The sequence below is a fragment of the Macrotis lagotis genome, chromosome 1 (genome assembly GCF_037893015.1).
Source record: "Macrotis lagotis isolate mMagLag1 chromosome 1, bilby.v1.9.chrom.fasta, whole genome shotgun sequence".
Taxonomy (NCBI): Eukaryota; Metazoa; Chordata; class Mammalia; order Peramelemorphia; family Peramelidae; genus Macrotis; species Macrotis lagotis.
Genome location: NC_133658.1, coordinates 919,982,750 through 919,994,036, shown reverse-complemented (window position 1 = coordinate 919,994,036; position 11,287 = coordinate 919,982,750). Strand labels below are relative to the sequence as shown.

At 34.6% G+C, this 11,287-nt stretch overlaps 1 pseudogene; it reads right to left on the bottom strand.

The window, feature by feature from the left end:
- Positions 1-7,341: 7,341 nt before the first annotated feature.
- LOC141509259 (uridine phosphorylase 1 pseudogene) lies at positions 7,342-8,307 on the bottom strand (annotated as a pseudogene).
- Positions 8,308-11,287: the final 2,980 nt, after the last annotated feature.

The following is an 11,287-nucleotide window of genomic DNA, read 5'->3' as shown; positions in this document are numbered from 1 at the left end:
ATATCCTCACTGAGTTTTAGCTTTCTTTGGGGAGAGAGGAAAATAAAGTAAAAAGGGCACTGCAGAGAACAAAAGAAAACCTACAAGGAAGGAGAGATTGAAACAATTTTAAATTCAATATGCAACATTTATTATAAAGGTTTTCTTGACATTTTTTTTGTTTTTGTTTTTTGTTTTTGCAAGGCAATGAGGCTAAGTGACTTGCCCAAGGCCACACAGCTAGCTAATTATTAAGTGTCTGAGGCCGGATTTGAATTCAGGTCCTTCTGAGTCCAGGCCAGTACTTTCTCCACTGCACCACCTAGCTGCCCCCTCTTCTGGACATTTATATTTATTTCATTGGTTACACTGAATCTTGACATTTAAATTGGTTAAATACATTGAATCTTCTTTATGATGTACTGCGTACATGATTGTGTTTAATTTTTTTCTTTTTCTTTCACTTTGCATTTAAACTAAAGAAGAATTTAAATAAATGGGAATGAGAAACTAGGAGTGAAGCCAGAGACATAGGTCAGATTTCACTTATGATATTTACTATCTGTGCAAGTTTGTTTTGCCATTCTGGTTTCCAGAAACAGATGGCCTTATTGCCTTCTGAGATTCCTTTCTTTCAAGTATAAATCTTTTATTCTAATTTGAAGATGAGAGGGTCCATTGAGTCATTCCATCAAACAATTTTCTAACCCCTTTATCAAGGTCAGTTAGGGTGTGTGGTGTGACTTAAATAAGACATCAACTCAGGCAGATCCTGTCCTTACACTAATACAAGCCACTTCTATCTAAGATTCCTCACATTCCTTATGTGTAAATTATAGGAGTGAGAGTTGATGGCATCTGTGGTCCCATTTAGCTCAGATATATATATATATATATATATATATATATATATATATATATATATATATATATATATACACATATATGAAGTCTGATCTTCAAACAGGGTTGGTTTAATGAATGTCACATCCAGACTGCAGTATGAAGTCAAGATTTCACGCCTTTCTGAAGTGAAACGACAGACATTTTCACTTAGAAATATTGAACTTATATCTGGCATTTCTTTCTCTAATGTTGTTTACAATTGTAAATTCTTAGAGTTTCTACCCACATAAAATCTCCATTTGTCTTTGATGTGACTACATTTGTTTGAACATCTCAAGTTCTTCACTACTGTAAATCTGCAAATGGTATGAACCTTAGAATCTAGAGTTGCCTGAAACATTGGAAGATAAATGAACTGCTCAGGGTTTTCTAACCAGCCTGTGTCAGAGGCAGGACTTGAACCTAGGTCACCCAGGTTCCCAACTTTATTTCTGTTCCCTATATCATGTTGCCCAAATTTATAATTCATTAAAATCTGTGGCCCAGTTAATTTTATGCTCTTCATTATTGGGGGGGGAGGGGGAACACAACAAAATTATATCATTATACTCTACTTTTCCTATTCTATTTGATCATAAAAATTAAACCCTAGGATATAAGTTAACTTAGATGGCTTACTTAATTGGAAGATCAATCTTACTGTGTTTCCTTGAATAAACAGAGCTATCATCTTCCTCACCTTGCATGTCCCAAAAATAATGTGGCAAAGAGGATCTCTGGAATATCCAAATAGAGAAATCACTAGGAACTTCTAAGTTAGGTAAATAAAGCTTCTAATTGTCTCTAAGAGAATACTTCAAATAGTAAGGGACTAATTTGTAACTACTATTAGATCTTTATCATCTTTATGTTTTAATGGATTAAGAAAAATCCTTCTTTAGGATTGGATCCTTTTCAATTTTAATCACAAGGAATTGTTCAGGGATGGTTTTCTCAATACAGAAGAAAGAACCTCATGGGATACAGGGCTCTGATTAACCTCACTAGACTGCGGATCCTACCTTTGTGATCAAATCACCTTCGTCGAGATATGGAACTGCGGAAAAACAATTATCTTGTCTTAGTTCAAAACCTGGTACCCTAGAACATGATGAAAGATTGTCCCAGGATATATCTCCCTGATAGGAATGATGTAAGTGCTTAGCAGGAATAAGTTTGAGGAAATTCAGTATCAGAAAAGGAGGACATATGCTCTAAAAAGGTTGCTTATAGTTGGATTTTTAATAATATACAGACAGGTTAAGAGCATGTGTATTAATAGCATTCAATCATGCATGAAAGGGAACTAAGAAAACTGAGCTAACAGAGAATTTGGGGGAGTACATATTATATTTTGGCACAGTCAAAAGATGTGTATTTAGAAAGTAGAATTTTGCTACTTGTCCATCAAAGAAGCTTCGTGGTGGGGAGGATAGAGTACTGACCTCTTGATCAGGAGTACCTAAGTTCAAGTCTGGCCTCAGCCATTTCCTAATTTCCTAGCTGTGTGATCTTGGGCAAGTCACTTAGCCCCACTGCTTTAAATAAATAAATAAATAAATAAAAAGAAGATCCCTGATGAGCTTCAAATATTGTCTATTCAGAGTGGAAGGATCATTATCACTTCAGAAATGACCCTACAAATTGGCTGTTTAATCAGTTATGCTAAAAGACCTTCATAAATCTTGATGGGGAGATCTTAACTTGATGGGATCAAGGGAGATAGGAAGGTTAGCTTTCTTTTTTGGTTGTTTTTTGTTTTTTGCAAGGCAATAGGGTGAAATAATTTGCCCAAGATCCACAACTAGGCAATTATTAAGGTGTCTGAGGTGGGATTGAACTCAAGTCCTCCTGACTCCAGGGCCAGCACTCTATCCACTGCTCCACCTAGCTGCCCCAGAAGGCTAGATTTCTTAAAAACAAATAACCTTGGGCAAGTCACTCAACCCCATTGTCTTAGGATAAATTAAAAAAAAATAACCTATCTTTTCAAATCTTAATTTGATCTGATTTCCATTTCCATTTTTGTTCTGTATATATATATATATATGTTTTAAAGGACAAAACTCGTTTTTCACAGTTCATTGTACTACTCAATTAGTCACAAAATTAGCATGGGGATTATGCTAGGAGGACTAATTCTAATTAATTTTAAGGATATGAACATGGGTTCAAGCTAGAGCTGTCACTCATTTACGCATTGCTCACTCAAGCTCTTGGTGAGAGAAATGATTATAAATATCCAATGGCTTGGAGAGATTTAGTCTTACCCTGTTTCCTCATTTCAAGATCTCAATCACTAAAGATTGAGCTAACTTTCCTTCTCTCTCTGACCACACCTAAATTTATAAATCTCTAGTCTTAGGTGAATGCCATTCAATCAGCCCTGGGTAGAGATATATTCTTTTGTATACATTACCCAAGCCTGAAATTAGTTTGGATATAGAGGTACTCTTTTGGGTTAAGATTGACATGTCACTCTCAGCCTCCTCTTGGAGTAAGAGAGTCCACCACTCATTAATTGTTAATCAGAGTTGATTGCCCATCTCAGTAATAGTCATCTTCCCATGAGTATATAAACCATGAGTCTAGCACCTTGATTGTCTTTGGTTTGAGATATATAGAATACCAAATGACTATCATTTTATTAAAATCCTGGCCTTATTAGTGAAATTATTAAATTACCCAGCAATTTTGTTTCTAATTTTTTTTTAAAGTTCCATGGTATTGGCCGCTTTTCAGGACACATATTCTTCTCACATATTTATCTTCTGTGATCTGTTATGTCAAGAACCCTTCTTTATAAAATAGTCAAGGTCAGATAGCTCTCATGATTATTTTTGTTTCAAGGCAGCCATTAATAGTTCCTAGGAGAAAAAGAGAGAAAAAGATATGTTTATCCACCCCCTTCATCTTATCTTTTGGGGAAAAAGGCAAAAGTTGAAATGTGATGTATTCTCTCCATAGAGGATTTTCAGAGAAGATTCCAAATGAAAAATAATATGATCCTCTAGGTGATGAAATTTTCCAATTCTTCCTCTTTGTAGATGGCATTATGGTGAATTTAACAAACCTAGAAAAGGCAAGAATCTACAGTAGGTGATCGATCTAATTGATTTATCTTTGTTGGGAACCATTGCGTATTGGAAATACTGTAAATTATTATCATCTGATGCCTTTGAGTATCAGAACCTTCTTTGGTTAAGTACCATGATAGTGGGAGTAGATTAGAGACTGGAATGGTATTTAAGCACTTTTATTCTGATAAATAAATGGAACACTTGGAGATCTTGATGGAGTACTTGTCTTCTTTGTAATCCTTGTCTCCCTCCCCTCTAATGCTCTCTTGGGTAAGATTGAGGGAGTCCAGGAACTGGGACTCTATACATGTTCATATAACACAGTAACTAAAAATAATGGAAAAATGGCTCTTATTTAGATAATGATAGTAGCTGAAAGGACCACTCATTCAACCAATCCAAAAATTTTTCAATGTTAAACTGAAACTGATACTGGACAATAAACTGGCTCAACTAAAGAAGGGGAATCTAGGTTTAATTTACTATAGCATTTTATCTGATGCTTTTAGTTATCATTTCTTCTTCTTGATGTCAGCCTCAGTTTTAAGATAACAATGGCTATTAATAACATTCATGGAAGGACAAAGTTTCTATTTTAAATTATGGGTAACTCAAACAACTGTAGGCATATGCATGGTGGGTAGAAGATCATAGTCGATCCTCAACAAAGTATGGTATATATGAATAGGCATAATGAAGTCCCTTAGTGTGCTGCATGGACTGGAAAAAAAAAAAACCAAACACCATAACAACAAAAAACGCAACCTAACACCAACAGAGACAATTAGGCTAGCTGTGAATTGAGAAGAAGGAATACTGAGTGACATCCCAGCTGCTCGTTTTTCATCCATGAAATGTCAAGATCTCCCAAGAAGCAAAATATGGCAAATTCAGCAGCCCTCCTACAAAGGATTTCAAGGAGGAAATGAATGAAAATTATACTCAATAAGAATGATTTGCTTCTGTTCTATATCATGGGAGATAGCAGCTGGCTTGTTAAAAGCATAGAAATATCAACCATTGAACATCAATAAGCCGTACTTCTGAAATTATTGAATTTTTTTTCTAATTAAGGATCACAATGCTTGACAAAAATCAAAAGCATTTCAATCAATTAACCTCAATGTGCTAAATAGCAACTAAGCACCAGCCAAAATGCTACATGTAGCAATGCAACGCAAAAGTGAAATGATCCCTATTCACAAGAAGCATTAATTCCAAAATGAAAGATGGCATGTACTTTTGTCAACAAGTTCATGATACATGCAACATGAATAGAAGGCGGTGTAGAAAAGAAAAACTTTAATGTGTCGAGGAATCAAAAAAAGGTTGCAACTGAAGGTAGCATTTAAGGTGAATCCTAGGGAAAAACAGTGATTCTAAGGAATGTAGATCAGCAGGGAAAGGATTCTAGGTATGAGGCACAGCCAGTGCAAATGTATAGAAATGGGAGTTGGATTATTTCATGTGTAGAATGACAAGGGTGGAAGTTCCTTGCCTAACAGTTGCACTTACTAAAGTTAACATTGAAACTAAAAGGGATTTATAAAAAAGAAACACACAATCCAATAGCACATGAAGCAAAAAGGCTTTCATTATGATATATTTCCTTCTAAAGATCTATATAATTGCTTGCATTCTCAATGGCAGTGACTGGGAGGAAGGAAGAGAGAATTTGCAACTCAAAGTTTTGAAAAGAAATGTTAAAATTGATTTTACATGTAAAAAGGGAAAATAATGAAAAAAATTATTGTAAAAGCACATATAATTAAAAGGAATAAATAAGTTAAATTTCTTACTTTTTATATAATGTTATATAATATAAATACAAAATACAGGAACTTAATAGAAAATACAACATACAAGAAAAATATAAGATAAACATCAACGTCTTTTATTACCAGGGTCTCAATAAAGATACATTGTTTACTTTTTAGAGATGGAAATATAATCCATTTGTCTGAGATTGTCAGTCAGCATTGGATCATTTGTAAGAAAGATTGAGAAAGAACTGAATATCATTTGATTTGAAAAAGTAAAACAGTGTAGTAAAAGATAAAATGCAATTATTTGATTCAAATGAGGTGGGGGAAGAAAAATTGATATAGAGTAATGAGATGGGTGAGGAGAGCTGGTGGTTCTAAAATTCTCATTAGGAGTGAATTGAGAAGGAATCGATGCAGTATAACATTACATACAGGGCAAGGGGAGAAGGTTGGTGGAAAGATTAAAGGAGGAAGTATTGGAGAAGGGATAGTAAGTTAAGTAATAGGATGGTAAATTTGGGGAATAGATATAAAACTGAGGGATGAGGAGGGATAGGAATAAGATTGGAAGGATAATGAAAGAAATAGAAAGGAGAAAAAGGAACAAGTATTCATAGCTTAAAACATGAATTGGATGAATTCACATAAAATGGAAAGAGACAGCAGATTAAATATTTGAATTAAACAATAAATTGCTTTCAGAAAATGCTATATAAATAAGAGATTCACACAAATATAAAGATCTAGAGTAGAATTTCTTACATATAAAACAAAAACAGGAGTAAGAATCTTACTTTCAGATAAAGTTAAGCCTAAAACAGATTTAATCAAAAGAAAAAGAAAAAAAAGGAAACTGTACTATATGTCAGCCATATTGTATTAGACTATTAAAGTAGACAATATAAGTTTGGAATATGGTTGTGATATAAGAAATGATAAATGGATCAATTTAGGAAAATATGGAAAGAGTTGAATTTATGAAAGATGATATATGTTATCAGAGAAACAGATTACAAGTGGAAATGAATATTATACAGTTATATTTATATGTGTGTATTTGGGTATGATATATATATTCATTTAATTATTGACTTCTTGCGGCAATGGAAAAAATAAACACAAAAAGCACATGACAGATAAAAAGAAAATATTCAAGGAAACAAAAGAGACAGTTTTGAATAAAATCAGTTGTATTATTTATATATTTTTGTAATGTAACTTTGTTGCTCTATATTCAATCCTCTCCCATGTTCTGCGAGTGCACAGCAATCTAAAATCTTTTCTTGTTTTGCATTTAAGTTAAAAATAAATTTAATAAAAAAGATGAATGAGAAACTGGGAGTGAGGTTAAAAGACTTCTCAGATTTACCTTTAATAATTTACTCCCTGTGTGAGTTTCCTTTGCATCACTGGGTCTCAGTTTTCTCAACTGCAATATGAACAAGATGCACTTATTGCCTCTAAGATCCCTTTCAGGTCTATTTTTTTTTCTTTTAAAAGAACAAGTCACATTTATTTGATTTTTGTTTTACAAAATGCTAGAAAGAATACAGCTGAGATTCATTATTTTTAACTATGAACAATTACAACATCTTCTCTCAAAATGAGTTTTTAAAAATCAAACAAGGTTTTCATGTTTTTCCTCCTAGGCGTTTCTTGATGAAGAAGCCCACTAACTTCTGTGTCTCTTTTGATACTCAACAAGAACCTCATGGGAGCTGCTAATCTGATCTTCACCAAAACAATTCAGAAGGGTAACACATAGGACAGCAGCTTTGACACCACTAGCACCACACATGGCTGCAAAGATAGAAGATTCCATCTCAATGTTTCTGATTCCAGCATCATAAGCTGCCTGTAAATACTCTTGCTTATCCTTATTGGTATATGAGCAGAAAGCACCATCCAGCCAAGCTTGACCTTCATAAAAGTCCAAAGTACACATAGTATTTCCCATTACAGTATGAAACTCATTTATTTCCTTAGCACAGGCCATTAATTCCTGATTCAGATCATCACTGAGTTCTGTACTACACATTATCCTTTTCCCCAAAAACAATTTGTTAAAATTCAGGTTTGAAGCAAGAATCGGTAGCTTTTCTAGTGAGCACCACTGAACCAGGCTCTAGGCCTATTCTACCACATGTGCCAATGCAAATAATGACAACATCAGAACACTTGGCATGATACAATAACTTGATGAGTTCATGTAACATGATTCCAATGGAAGGAATTTCCATACCACGACTAACTAATAATACTGGTCCAATCTTATACATGGCATAACGGTCAGTTCCTTCACAAATGTTGGGATGTTCCATGCCAGGTGGTACAAGTCCCAGCTCTTCTATATAGCTAATGAAAGCTTTCATTCGAACAGGACTTCCTCCAACACACACAAAACTTTACATCTCCAAACATCGCCTGTAAATCATGAGTTCTAGTCCCAAGATTGAAGTGATAAAGAATAGCTTCTTTCATTTCTGAGATATTTGGGTTTCAAAGTTGAATTAAGTGTCCATCTTAAGACTGCAGATTTTCAGGTTTCTTTTCCTGAGTTGCCATTCTTTGGTTTCAAGGTGGACTCTGGGGGCAACTCGGGGTGGCGCGGGGCACACCTGCGTGGTAGGGCGCACCTGTATGGCGGGGCGGGCAAGCGGCTGAACAGCAGGGCTGGCAGGGCAGAGCAACCAAGGAACCTCTGTGGATCTGACCTGCACAGACTGTTACTCCTCAGGGCCTCTGGTGATAACTAGGTCTAAATCTTTTATTCTAATTAAAGAGTGGGAGGGTTGACTGAGTCAATCAAACAACCAATCAATCAATCTCCAATCCTTTTAGAAAGGCCAGTTGGCCTGTGGTGAGTTGATATCATTGAGGCTTTTTCTAATTCAGCTAATACTAAAACAAGTCTATTTTCCAGTCTAAGCTTCTGTACACTCTTAATTATTATAATTAAAGGAGCTAGAGATGAATGCCTTTAGGCCCCTTTTATATCAGCTCTATGCAATCTGATTATCAAATTTTATTGTTTTAATGAATACCACATTCAGAATGTTGAATGCTATGAAGTCATGATTTCCCTCCTTTCTGAAGTGACATGATAGCTATTGTCATTTACAGATTTAAATCCATTAAATTTTTCCCACATGAAAATCTCCCTGGTCTTCAAGTATTTTGTCTTGGATGTGAATTCATTGCTTTTGGGAACTCAAGATGATGGACACTTTGAATCTTCAAATCTGCCAATATTCTGAACCTTTGAATTTTAGAGAGTTGCCTGAAGTGTTGAGAAATTAAATGATATATTCAGGACCCCCCAGCCACCATATGTCAAAGAAAGACACAGATTTCCCATGAAAATCCCCATAGTCATCAAATGCTTTGGCATGGGAGTAAATTCATTTGATAGGGAAATTCATGATGAGAAATACCACCTCCAATGTGAATGTATAAAAGTTCTGAATTGTAGAATGTTCCAGTTGCCTGAAGTGCTGAGAGATTAAATGACCTGCTCCAAGACTTTGAGTCTTTTTTTCAGAAATTTGAACCCAGGTCACTCAGACTTACAACCTTATTCTCTTTTCCATATATCATATTGCTATAGTTTATGAGCTATTAGAATCTTTTGTCTACAAATTTGGTATCCTTCAGTACTGGGAAGAAACACACTATGAGAAAATGTCATTATATTTTCCTTAAATATCATGCATTTTCCTTAGTCTAACTGATTAATAATAATAATAATAATAATAATAATAATAATAAATCCTATGTTAGGACAATTAATTTAGATGCCTTCCTTCATTGGCAAACTACAGTGGCACTTTAAATGCATAGAGCTACTATCATTTTTTCCCTCCTTGCCTGCCTAGAAAAAGATGTGGCATGAAGAATCAATTGTTTATATGGAGAAGTTACTGGGCACTTCCCAAATGGATAAATGAACCTTCTATCTTGTCCCTAAGAGAAATACTTCAAATATTAGGGAACTAATCCTTATCTGTAATAAACCTTTATCATCATTACACTCTAAGGTATTCAAAATCTTCTCTTGTTTGGGGTTGGAACTTTTTCAATTTTTATGATAATAGATTGCTCAGGGACAGATTTCTCACAGTGGAAGAAAGAATCTAATGAGACCTAAGGCTCTGATTAATCTCAATAGACTGCAGTTCTTGCCCTTGGGATCAAATCACCTTGGCTATGATATGGTATTGGGGAAAGACTTTTACTGCTTCTCATCTTTATACCCTGAACTCTACAGCATGAAGAAATAATCATCCCAGGATTAGACAAATGGTTAGCAGGACAATTTTGAAGAAACATATTAGAAAAAAATATGAGCTTGTGCTAAACCTCAGTTTCTATTTGGATTCTAATCTGATTCATTTTATCACAAAGATGGTGTGGAAATTATGTTTATACTTCTAATAAATATGTAAGAAAATTACTATGGGTTTTATTGTGTCCTAGCTAGAATTATTACTAAGTGTAAATCTATTAGCCATTCAAGTTTCTGGTGAGAGAAATGAGTATTAACATCAAATGATTTGGGAAGTTTCAAATTTCCGTTTTATTTTTTATCCTCACTTCAATAACTCAGTCTCTAAAGGTTGAGCTAACATTCTCATCTATTGATCCCATTGAAACTTATAAGGGGCAGCTAGGTGGCGCAGTGGATAAAGCACCGGCCCTTTTGTCAGGAGTACCTGGGTTCAAATCCGGTCTCAGACACTTAATAATTACCTCGCTGTGTGGCCTTGGGCAAGCCACTTAACCCCCTTTGCCTTGAAAAAAAAAAAAAAAACTAAAAAAAAAAAAGAAACTTACAATAAATCTTTAGAATGAGATGAATTCTACTCAATCAAGCTTGAATGGACAAAGATCTTTTTATGTGCATTACTCAAGGTTGGGGGTAGTTTGGGAAGAGAGATAATCTTTCTGTCCAATACTGACAGGACATAGATCTCAGTTTGTCATTCAAGTAAACTCACTTCTCTTTGTAATGTTCACCTCTCATTAATTGTTAGAGTTGATTTTCTTTCTGATGAACACTCATATTACAAAGGGGATATAAGCTACTAAACCAACATTTTAATTATCTTAGATCTAAAAGAGATACATCCAAAAAAGCATCCTCTTATTAAAACATTTGCATTATTAATAAAATGACAAAGTTACTTAGAAGTTATTTCTTTCAAACTCTTTAAAATCTCACATTTAATGACATTCATTAAATAAATGAAACTATTATATGCCAAAGACATAGGCTTATTTCCAGGTTATATATGGTCTCTGCATACATTCTTTTAGTTTTTCTTATTCTTTTTTTTCCAAGGCAAACGGGGTTAAGTGGCTTGCCCAAGGCCACACAGCGAGGTAATTATTAAGTGTCTGAGACCGTATTTGAACCCAGGTACTCCTGACTCCAGGGCCGGTGCTTTATCCACTACGCCACCTAGCTGCCCCACTCTGCATGCATTCTTGCTGTGATTCCTAGTATCAAGAAATCTTTTTTAAGTTGTTGGGGTAATAACTCTAATTCTCTTTTTTTTTTGATATTATATTTTTTCT